Below are 12,754 nucleotides of genomic sequence, written 5' to 3'. Positions count from 1 at the left end.
CTGTCTGTCTCTCCGACTCAGGGGAGAAGGCAGAGGGACCGAGAGGGAGAAAGGAAGTAACGGGAGGAGGAGAAAGAGCGGAGGAAGGGTGGGAACACGAGAAGGAGGGAGGTTAGAAATGAAAGGGGAGAAATGAAGCGAACGCGCGAGAAGGTTTACAGTATTGCGGGGAGGAGAGGAGCGTTAAAAGCAATATGCGTGCATGCAGGGAGGTATTAGGTAGGCAGATATCGGGATGACTAAAACGGAGAAGGTGAAAAGGGTTGAATGGCAGCATGTGACTGATTTAGAGAAGACACGTAGGTGAAATTGGGAGGACAAGGAGGAGACAGTGACTACATCGTTGAGGGATAGAAGACGAAACTGCAGGAGGAAGATGGAAATACGTAAAGAAAAAATGGATGAAGGAAGGGAGGTGAGGACAGGTAGAAAGCAAGGGGAATGCATTTTTTAGATTAAGACTAAAACAAACTTCATTTAGCCACAGGAACTGAACTGGTCATTAATAATTAAAAACAATTTATTATGAATTATGGAAATCGTATTTCCTGCATTTTTAAATTTCCAGTTTATCTTTCCAGACTGTCTTTCCAGAGGGAAAACTATTAAAACCACTGATTAAGATTTAAAAATTAAAGGAAAATTCCAGTTATTTTAAAACTGAATTGTACTTTCCTGAGTTTGCCATCATTATTATTCTTCTATGATAAAATGTTTTTCAAAAAGGAAGTGTTGATTAGAAGAGATATTCACCAAGGAACTATCTGGGTAATAAACAAACTTCGTTGTCTTGGTGACAATAAAGAAACACTTGACGATCATGGCCAGGATCAAAACAAGAAGTTGTTTCCCCAGCTGAAACCTACCCTAACACCTCCCTTTGTCACCACAGCAACTTCTCCTGGCTTCCTCCTTTCTTTACGTCATAATTAACACAGTCGCTAAAAGGCTTTTTCACTTGAACTTAAATGTCTTTGGTTTTGGGCCACTTGCTGAACTGCGATACAATTTAAAAGCAAGGTTAGGTGACTGACACCCTTCTGTCTGGTCAGGTTTATCCGTTTCCATCTGCCTTTTGTGCAAGGATTTGATGGCTGAAGGTCCAAACGCCATGGTGGTCGCTAACAAGAAAGAAAACAGGCAGGCAAGAAACTATAGAGAACCAAGAAAGTGAAGAACAGAAACTCATCGTTTGCTCAGTCTGGTTCGGCCATTTCTTTTACATCAGTCCTTAATTGAACTCTGTGCCAAAAGAAGTAACACATGTGACTCTCAAACTGAATCCCCTCTGCTTTTAGATTCTGACGCGTATCTGTGTGTGTGTGTCAGTGTGCGAAAGCATTGGATTGCAACAAGGCACGAGACAAAGGAGGGAAAGAGAGTGAGAAATAGATTCAACCTCAACTTTTCCCTTTGGGATTGGTCACCATGGCTACGGAAGCATTTTCAGCTGAACGTGGGACAAACATAAGGAAGAGTGAGAGAGAGAGACAAATTCAGACAGAGAGCGATAGCATGGCGGCACTGAGATGCTATCATGAAGCGCTGAAGTGCGTTTATGCAGGTAAATAGATCTAAATGTGACGCGCATAGCAGATAAAGCAGCACTTGTGGTCACAAATGGCAGATAACACTGCATCAACATATATACACAATATAATTTAAACCTGACTGTCATCAGAGTGTAACATCCAAGAAGCAATTTCACAAGCCCATCTGCCATATATAGCACTGCAGCTAGCTAACCACAGGATACTTGATCTCCAGCAGAAAACACGTAAGGCGGCAGGATAAAGCAGTGACTCAATACAAAATGGAAAACGGAGACCAATGAGAACAAACAGCATCAAGAGTTTATAACATCTCATCTTACATTCAGACAATCAGACTTCATCTATATTTCAAGAGCTACGGAAAACTGTAACAATGGGCCATCGTGATCCAAGATTAGCGGAGGGCCCCTTTGATAAGGAGGAGGACACGCAGGGATCACGTTTCCATGCTGGCAGCGGCTGATCTCCAGTATCAGCGGAGAGCAATTTGTCCGAATTCGGTGACAAACTTTAGGAAGAGTAATTGAACTTGTGCATTAACAATCCGGTTTCTCATTATCTAACCAAGTAAATTTAACTGAAACTCAGCTATTGTCTACAACATGACCTTTCATTGGGGGCTCTGAATGCAAAGGAGCCAAGAGCATCCGCATGCAAACGTGTTGATAAATCAATTAATAATGGCATTGCTCACTTTACAGCAACAGATGTGGGACATTTGCTTGTATCAGCAGTTTGCTGATGGTTTACAATCTGCTCCTTGAAAAAAAAGTAAGTGGGCAAAAATTGTGCTCGACATGGGAAACGACTGTCTCAGTTCTCCTCTGCAATAGTTTTGTCAATATTCGCATTAAATAGAGCCAGCTTTAGTGGTGATGAATTATTTATAGAGAATAAAGGAAAGACACGGTTCTGCTTGACAGTGTTGCCATGGACCTACCAACTATGTGTGTGAGTGTTGGGGGTGGAGGGTGGAGGGTGGGGGGGGTGTGTGTGGGGAAGTGTCAGTGAGTGAGCATGTGAGCAAGGGAGAGAGAGAGAGAAAGAGAGAGAGAGAGAGTGATGCGCTCTGCTGAGCTCACCGGCAAAGTCACTGCTTTCTCAAGGACACTGCGGCTAAGGGGCAAGAAAGAGACAAGGAATGACACAAAGGAAGAAGATGCGAGACTAAAACAGAAAGTTCAAATTCCGCTTGATTATAGAGGGCCAAGTAAGATACAGGAAGGGAAATAAGAGTGATAAAGCAGACAGACGAAGAGTAAAGTGTGAATAAAGAGGAGGGGATGGACATAAGGGCTGAGTGGTAGGATGTTTGTGTGTGCAAAGGTTGAGGGGCCCTTTTGGCTGGCCCCACAACAGTTGAGGGCTAAGATGTGGTTTTAGGGGCTTACGATTAGATGGGTTAGAGCTACCGTTGATGTGTTTATTGCAAGGGGCTAGGGAACGTGTTATGTCAAATGGAGAGAGGAAGAGAGAGAGATATGATGTAACCAGAAAACAATGCGTGGCTTATTTCCCGCTGTCTGTTTAACACGACATCCATCAGGGCTACAGGCTACAAGTGATGTCGTACAAACAATCTTGACCAACTCCAGTGCCCACAAATCTTTTGAGGAGGAAAGTTGGCGATTAAGGTCGGGGCAATCAAATCATCTGGGCAGAAGAGTAATAACGATGTAGTCACCACGTCACCTGAGCACAGTGTAGTTTAAACTGTTTACAACAACATGACTTTGATTGGTTGCAGGACCTTCCCACTGTGTGCAGAAGTATTTTTTACTCTCTGTATCAGCTGAAACGCACCACATTATAAAATGCCAATGGCGTGTTACCAGACTAATATTCTGATAAGAACTGAGTCTAGCTACAACTGTTTACCATAGTGTAGTAATTTGACTTAATAAAAGATTTCTATGATCCATCTCTCAAATTCGGTGCTGATTAATGTTTGCACGGATTCTCAGTGATTCAGAGACACATCCTATCAGCAGCACTATTGCTAAACTAAATTGAGTGAATTAACACTGACAAGCCACCCAACACGGCATCCCGCTGAGCAAAAGCAGACATGGTATAGTTTTGTTACGTGCACAGTGAAGCAGAGCAAAGCAGCAGATTTTTTCTGCCCGGTTCAGTCTCACCAGCAATCAATTATTTACACATAAACACACACACACACACACACACAGCCCCCCAAAACACTCCCACTGAGATGATAGTGCAGAAGGCCGCTGGGTGAATTGCATAAAAGCTACTTTGCATACATAAGTAGGCAGTTTACCAAAGCTGAGAGTGAACCCGACAACCACTAGGACCACAGTCCCTGACCGACTGTGATCAAAACATGTGCCTCACCTAAAAGCATTGTCAGTGTGCGTAACAAAGACCACGAATGAATTATGAATGTTCCAGAAAGACATAACATGTCTTTGTGTGAACTTCTGTTATGGTTAATACATGAATTCCTAAATTATAAAACTACGCAGTTGATTTTAAACCAATTTTTAACCAATTTGGTGACCTCAGTCTTCCAAATTCTTAATCAGTTCATCTTTGAGTCCAAGTAAATGGTTGTGCGCAACAGGAAGGCATTTGCCGAAGTCATTCTTGAGTTATTAGGCCAATCAGCTGCTTAATCAATTGGGTTAAAGCTTCGGCACTGATGGCAGATTTATAAACATCTTGGTAGCTAGGGCGAATATACTACACAGGCAGGCAACACCACAAGTGTGCAGATAAGTGGACTAACACATAGATGGGAGATGATTTGCAGAAGCGCATTTCAGAAGTACTCACCCATCCGTCCAATTATGGTACTATACAGGAGCTTTCTCCTCCGCCCTTCTAAGTGCTTTTGTATCAAGATGTGAAAAAATGTTTCCATTAAAGAAAAAAACGAAGAGCTGCGCTGGCATTTTTGTTGCTGTGTAGATATGCATTCTCAACAAGCACTATGTCTGAAAATAGCTCTGAAGATCCAGTCTGTCCCCCTCTAAATTGCTGGACAAAAGAAATGTTCTGCCTAAAGTATAGCACACGATTTAACAGTGCAATTTCTGTAAGCGATAATCCTGGCTCTTTCCACATGAACTCAGGCTGGTAACAGGACACATAAGATGAATAAACACGTTCATGCACACAGGCAAATGCACTCAGTCTTGGGCCCGGCAGGGGTGTGAATCAACATCTCTGCTCCAGGACTTCTCTTGTATTCTGGCTTATCGAGCTGCACTATAAACAATCAGCCACCACTATCAGCAACAACCCTTTATGAAGAGTGAGACAGAGCTCAAGATGCAGTATACGGGATGTATAAGTAAACATAAGGTACGAGTGGATTCTGTTATTCATTTCACTCACCTTCCTCTGTCCTCCCGTCTGTCTACGTGTCCACTTTTGTTTCTCGTTTCGGCGTGCACCAGCCAGTCTGTCTGTCCGTCTGCAGTGACAGCGTCAAGAGAATGCAGGGTTCAGCACCTGTGAGGACACAAGGTCAAAGGTCAGTTAAGATCACTGCAACAGCAGTTAAGGATCATGTTCAGCTTAAGGCTTAAGTTGGGGGGGAGGGCAGAGATGCAAATAAAAATGGGCTCGTAATGTAAATCAAAGCTTCTCTTGCACCTACACCCAACAAGAGAGAGAAACGCTGGCAAAAGAGAGTAAAATTAAAAACCACCAATAGGTGGCAAGTGGCTCATTATTCTCTGTGTGATATTAATACATCTCTGTGTGTCATATTACTATTTCCTCCTTCCTGGGAACCTTAGACAAAAGGGCAGTGGATATCTGGTGAGGGCAAAGGGGACAGGGAAAAAGAAAAAAGAAAAACAATATATATCGGAAGCTTCCAGTATAATCACTGGAAAGGAAGAACGGATGAAAGAGAAAAATACGAGGTAGAACCAAGGACAAAAAACTGTAAGTAAACTCAAAAGGATTTGTAGTGCACAAGGACCAGAAAATTCCGATTCTGCCCCTGAAGACAAAGCTGCCGTTAGCTTTTCATTTGCATGTCTGTCGCTACACTGGAAACTTCATTTCCCTCCTCGCTTTGCATGCAAACAGTTTACAGAGAACTGGCTGAAACATACTGCACCTCTATTGCAGAGGATCAGATAATACTCTGCCACATATTCCTCTTAGCATATCGGCAAGATTCTTCCAACACGAGCCACATTTGAATACGTGTTTAATGGCCTGCTGACCCATTCTTCTTCCATTGTCCCAGCACGGCAGAAAGAAGTTGCTCACTATAGTTCACTGCGATGATAGTCCGATGTGTGTCATACTGCAATAAACACTGCAGCGTTTTAACTTCAATTGAACTGATGTACATCCTGTCTGGTCCCCATTAAAACGTGTTTTACATGACTACCCATTTCACAATCGTGTCAGACTACTATTTCACTTCCTAGATGCAGTCTATGCGCCGTGTCATGGTTCAATTGCGAAACAAAGCTTTAGCGAGCACTGCATTTACACCATGACAACATGCTTGCTCATGGGCTTGTGTTCAGTGCTGTTTTGGCAGATTTTAGTCGGACGAGGAAGCCAGTATTTACGTGCGATAGCAGCACAGTTCTCTTTATCTCCCATCTCCTAAATAACAAAGTGTTAACGCACAGTGAACAGAGAAGGAGATGAAACTGATTGCAGAAAATACTAAAACTGGAGACCCGGCATTTAAAGTCTTAGAAACTACAGGCACTGTTTTATCTTTTTTTGCACTTTATACTTCCTTAACATGAACTCTTTCTTCTGCTAACTAAATACCTTGGGGCAAGATTAATTGCTGAACCACCAAGAGTCATTAAACAATCTTCCTCGGGTTTATTTCATATTATCATAAATCAACAAGGATAACTCTGACTGCAGGACCACAGGGAAATGTCAAACTATCTTGTGTGAAGATTCAAGAAGTGAGTCACGGCAAAATTCCTAATAGACGACACACTGCATACTGGGCACTGCAATCAATAAATCACAGCCATCAGAGACACTATGTTCTCACTTGTCCCTACCTGTGTAAAAAAAAATAAATAAAAAAAAGTTTGACGACAATGATGACCCTGACAAACCAGATAAAACTAACTGACGACGGCACACCTTCGCACAAATATGAGACACAAAAGCACAGCCAGCAAAAACCAAAGCAAAACAAACGTACGGCGTTTGCTGTTTGAAGAGTCTGTCACACCTTGGATAACAGAGCATAGCTGAGGTGGGTGTGGGTCGGTGTAATGGATGTCACGGCCTGGCAAGATAAACTGGTTCCCAGTGACACGCTGATCGCCACACAATATACCGCAGCTGGTACACGCACAAAACCCTGCTGTACTTTTTTAGAGATTTGGCATTTCTCTTACTGCATGTGGCATTCAGATGCTCGTTTCATATAATTAACACAAAACGTACGTACTTGTATAGTATACAATGTGGATCCTTGAAAAGCTAAGCTAAAAGTCTGTGCTTTCCATGGATATCTTGAGCGAAGGCCAACTACGCAAAAAGACACGGCAAAATAAAGTGCATCGTTACAAGCCAATTAAAAGAACAGACAGAGCAGTCAGAGCGGTTCCACAATTAATCACCATTAAGTCAGAAGTCTGTGTTATTAAAAGCAAACAAATTACACAATCTGCGCGGCGAATTCAATATGGAACTGACTTATGTGTCATATCCACAGCGAAACTGGAGATGTCCATATATTCAAAGATAATCCCTTTCTATTACTATCACTCGAGAAATCTGATAAAAAATATTACGCCGAGGTCAAGCACTGTGGCTTGTAAATTATTTTTCACACCTCTAATTGGGCATGGCGGTCTTTTTTGAGTTGGCAAAAACAACATCAAGTTCCAGACTGGAGCGGTCTCTGTGGCAGAGCGCCTCTGCAGGGCTTAATGGAGACATACAGTACAGTCAGATAATGATTTCCAGTGACTGACACGTGTTCTCTATATAGAGCTCATGGGAAGGAAAAACAACCTTCTGTTGACAGCATTATTTCATTTTTCAATCTCGTTTGTAAACCATTACTGAGAACATGAATCGAGGTGTCAGGCTAAGAAGCAATGGTGCAATGAAGCGTGAGCAAAGACATCATTTTATGCTACAGCAGGTGGTATAGGGACCTCACTTAGAGAAAAAAAAAATCACAGCCAGTAACATTTTTAACTTGTAAACTGCAGACTGTCACAAATGGTTGGTTTTTCATTACATGAGCGCGAAGGAACGCAAATAAAAACATACATTTATTGCACACTAATATGTAAATCGACACAGAAACCCATGGACAGGCACGTACCTATATGTCCCCGTCTGAACACAACAATTCTATGCATTCTTCCGCTAAATGAGTCACCCACGTAGTTAAAGGTATTAATTTTCACACCTCTTAATAGGAAAATTCACACCTAGAGCGCTTGAATTCATGGGGCGCATTTTAAAACCTTTCAACCTTTTTATGTTTAGATTATCGTGAGTAAAGGTGCTTTCACCACGTATTTGTCTCCGGTGAATCACTCACGGCGTTCCACATAAAAGTGGATGTTTCATCAGTTTATGCCCTCACAGCGCTGATGTGCGGTGATGAAGCCAATAGGAACCGAAAAATTCAGTTCTGCTGTGCTGCACAAATTAGAGTGAATAAGGGGGGAGCTGCACTGTATGTGCTCTGAGTGGTAACAGCGCTTGGCCTTTGACGTGGGTAAGAAAATGATTTCATCCTTGGTTCCGAGCAGACGTTTGCGCCAAATTTAAAGACATTTGTCTTTAAGGCAAAACTTGAGATGCACTATCAAGCAAACGAGAATGGGGCCAACATACAGTATGTACGTGCATGTAACGTTCCACATAAAAATATAAAGCCTAAAGTTATCTACTTGATATTTGCCGCCTCACGTCCCTTGTGCTATGACCATAATGTTGCACTTAAACACCTGAATGCAAAGTTGGCTACAACCGATGGCGAGCTGATACATACTGTACGTTCTGCGCCTGTGCGAAAGGCAATAACTCTCCACACCAGCAGGTGGCAGTAGTCTGTATTTAACTTTCAAAATTGGAAACCAGAAAAACCCTCATCAAATGGGATTATTTGGAAGGTAGGATGAGTTGCAATCCGTCATTCAGAGCTGGCCCCTCCTGATTCATGACGATCGGTTGTTCTGCAGTTAATCCATTACAGAGGATTATGTAAATGTGGAAGTACTTGCGTACTGGTATGTTCAGATGGCATGAAAATGTAAAGCAGGAAGAACATTCTGTGTTCACTACGCACTTTGTTGTTTTGTTTACTAACTTCACTTCCTTTTTTTCTTCTCTGGCACTGGTTGGCTAGGCTGAACAGCTGATCTCTCTGAGCAACTTGTTCTGCAGTCGATTTAATTTGCAGAAGTGACTGAAAAAACGTTGACAGAGGTTCCAACCAGTGCCAGGGGTCACACGCGCTCCCCAACAACCCAACACCAGCAAACGACCGACCTTCAGCTTGGCGTGTCATGGCTGTCATTTACTTAACATAAGACATTTGATACTGGAGATGTTTATAATAGATTCATTCTGGTGAATTTAACCAGAGAGCAAATTATTTAACAGAATTTTAAGCGGATCGATATATTAATGTAACAGCGGGAATTTAGTCATTGAGATTTTCTGTAGCTTTGAGCCTAAGAGAGATTGACATGTCAAGGGAATCACATTAGTTGATCCCACTAGACCATTCCATTTCATTCTAAATCTCTATTCAATTTGCGAGATAAAATTAAAATGACAATTCCTTTTTAATATTCATACACTTTACCAGTAATTGTCATTTGACAGAGTATCCATAGCCCCTTTCTCAATTTAAAACTATTCCACGTAATCCTAATCCAGATAATCTCCGTTATAAATTACTTTCATTACAGTGGCGCTCTTGCATACACACATCCAATTAACATGTGTTCAACGTTTTAAATTGATTGCGTTCTTCTGAGACCAGTTTTGATGCATGACCAATCCCAAAGTGAAGCTGACCAGATGATTCAAAAGGTCACACATGTACACACACCTGAGGAGGCCCAGGAATTGGTTCTCCGTTTCTACATTTATGTGAGACAGGCAGGTCCATAGATCACTCCTGACTCAGCTTTTGCTTTCGAATTCCAATCAGGAAACAACTAGAGGGTGAAGACAATATGACTGTGTGGAAGAGAGTGAGATAGAAGGATTATGAGCTGGTGAAGCGATTGCATTCTTTCAAGCACCACAACAGATTACAGAATCCAGCAATGTCACAGGATGATAGAGCGTGAGAAATAAAGATGCTGCTACAAGCTGGCATGCGGCTCGGTCAAGTGAAGGCACATACGGTACAGAAGTGGCGACAGTGAGTGGTGCCAGGGTGTTCCTATGTTCAGCCTGTTGTTCTTCATTCTTGTAGGTGAGGAAGCTTTGATCTTCCTCTTTCCACTCAACGATAAAATCAATTTAAGCTTATGCTGATGCAGCCATTGTAGAGTCACTTATTGCAAGCCTTTATTCCCAGGAGCGAGTGTTGGGAAAAATCAAATAGCCCTTCCTTGTACAGGAAATGATTCTGAGACCAGTTCAAATGAATCTGAAATTTTCAATCTGAACATAAACCAGTCTGCTACGCCTAAGAATAACTTAAAAGATCACACTATGCTGCAGACAACAACAAACAAATTAAGTGACCATTGTCACGCGACAAACAGACAGACAGACAGACAGATAGACAGATAGACAGATAGATTCTCTTAAGGCCTCAAACCCAATTAGTAAAGGACTGACTTCTATTTAGAAAGGAAAACAATGTAAAGCTTTTTCAGCATTGCAGCATTGTATCTTTCCACTATTGATCAAAGGCTTTCTCTCCCCCCTTTTTTTTGGGGGGGGAGGAGAGTTGGGGGGGTTAAAAATAGATACTGGCATGAGGACTAAGCAAAATTATGCTGCAGCGACTTATTGGTTAGAAATAAGATGCCTGTTCCTGTACCTTAAGGATTTTTTTTTTTACCTTTATTTTCTTTTTTAAGCAAAGCTGATGGATGAGACACTAAGGAGAGGTTGTAAAAGCAGCAGTTCTGAATTACACACCCATTCACACAAGGATTCATGCATTTCTGCAAAGTATACACACACACACACATGCACAGCAAGCCTTTCTGAGATATCACTAGAGACTTCTTCTATTTATCCCTCCGGATGTCTTTCTTTACCTGAATGCTTAACCTGGTTGTTGATCCATATGTCATTGTATTTCTTCTGTAGCAACCAAAAACAAAATGTTGCGTTTAAAATGTTCGTTTCCTCCAGTGGAAATGCAGCGTAGAGGAAGTGAGTTTCACAACAGTTTCCCGTTTCTCACGGAATGTGGAAGCAGGTGCTGGTTTGCTGCGACATTAGCGTGCAAGGCACAGGTCATTAGAATTTATAGAAAACCACTATGAAATTAGCCATAATTTAAGGAACTTAAATCTTAACACAATAACATGTTATGCAGCAGAACACGTGTAAAGTCTTCTGACTCTATCGACTGCACAAGTGGTTTTGACGCTTACGCAGCATATAAGGCACAACTACATCCTGTAGGGAAAAGCCAGTCAAAGTTCAGGGAAGAACATGGCAAACAGCCCCTTTTCTGACTTTACAGGAGTAGCTGAAAAAAGTTGGAAAATGTGGCATAGTACAATATTATTTCAATGCTGTAACAATATCTTGCCGTTTTATATTAGAGGAAATTGCACCAGTGAGATGTCTTGCCTAAAACTACTGGGTAGCCTCTATTCAAGTATCACAATTTGGATACCACGTGCTAATTCTGCATCATTTTGGGATTACAGAATAAAAAAATTTAAAAATATATTAGAAAAGTATTCCTGTTGCTGTCGTGTCAGGCAAAACGTAGCCGCAAGTGTCGACTCTGTCGCAAGGGCAGCTGAAAAATCAAATTTTTAACAGGAAAAAGGCTTAAAACAGTTTCTTCACCTGTTGGTAGATGTAGATGTGATTCAATCTGCAACACAGCATAGCAGAGAGTATTAAACGGATTGATAGACGGTGAGAGGCGACACAGGAGTGTAACAAAAGTACTTGTATGAACGACACTGACAAAATAGCAAGCCAAAAACAGTACTCCTCCTCTATGGACAAAGTATGAACATATGCCTGTCCTTCAGTGAAACATTGGGCTATTATATGGTCTATTTGATGTCACAGGCACTCTGCTGCTGCTTTGTATCTCCCCTGTGAAGTGTTTCATTTCATTCAATTAGCCACGCAAGTGTTTGCGACCAATGGATGCGATTCAGTCTTTTTCGAGTTTTATGAACCTGTGGTGATTAAACGCTGTGCACACCCTATACTATACCAGCCTGACCACTGACAGACAACTCAAACAGAACATGAAAAGGGCAGACAGACTAGGCCAGGGAATATAAGGAAGGAAAGGCTTTATTCTTTGTGTTTCTCTTACCCTTGTGTGTTTTGATACACAACCACACAAAGAGTAAATGTGAAAGAGTGACTAACACTCGCCCTAGGCTTCATAACGTAGCTCTTAACAAATCTGAGCCTTACCCAATCATTTCACTTCTCTCTGGGTTGCCATAGCTACAGCCTGCCTCCTTGTCTGTACTTTGGGATGGGTGAGACTTTACCACTGTGTCAGCGTGTGTGCGTGCATGAGTGTGCGTATACTGTGCGGTAACCCCAGCAGATGGGGGTCTTAACACTTCCTCTCTGTCAGCCTTACATTCACACTCCCATTGGACGTCTGAGATGAGAAGGTGTGAGATAGCGGAGAGGTGAGCTACGCTGAGAGAAGGGGATTCTGAGAGAAACTAAATGTGGAGCCGCGACCCGACGAGTGTCGTCACATTCAGTACTGAAACGCATATGGAGAGCAATAAACTGACTTGTATTCTAAGGACAGAGTTTGGACTGTGCTACCTATACTTGATGCATGAAAAAGATTCTGCAGGACAGTCGACAACATCAGCAATTACAATACAGTGTTTACATTAGAAAGTATGTGAATAATTTCTCAGGCAACCTTCACACATAGAAAATGTTGTCTAAATACAATGACCATTCAAAAGCTTCACCTGAACAACAGGCAGACTTCTAATTAAAATTTAACTGTACAGATTTGTAATTTAACCATAGATGATAATGTTAACTTTCAGGTTTTGATA

The 12,754-nt window shown here is 41.8% G+C and overlaps 1 protein-coding gene across 1 annotated transcript in view; it reads right to left on the bottom strand.

Moving 5' to 3' along the window:
• strbp (spermatid perinuclear RNA binding protein) overlaps positions 1-12,754 on the bottom strand; it is a 70,462-nt gene that overhangs the window by 41,885 nt on the left and 15,823 nt on the right. Inside the window, exon 2 of the mRNA XM_084572017.1 lies at positions 4,914-5,030. The gene's annotated coding sequence lies outside the window, so the exon portion shown is untranslated. The remainder of the gene's footprint in view (positions 1-4,913; positions 5,031-12,754) is intronic.

The sequence above is a fragment of the Chelon labrosus genome (genome assembly GCF_963514085.1).
Source record: "Chelon labrosus genome assembly, chromosome: 22".
Classification (NCBI taxonomy): Eukaryota; Metazoa; Chordata; class Actinopteri; order Mugiliformes; family Mugilidae; genus Chelon; species Chelon labrosus.
The sequence above is the reverse complement of the archived record's forward strand: the minus strand, read 5'-3'. Positions and strand labels throughout refer to the sequence as shown.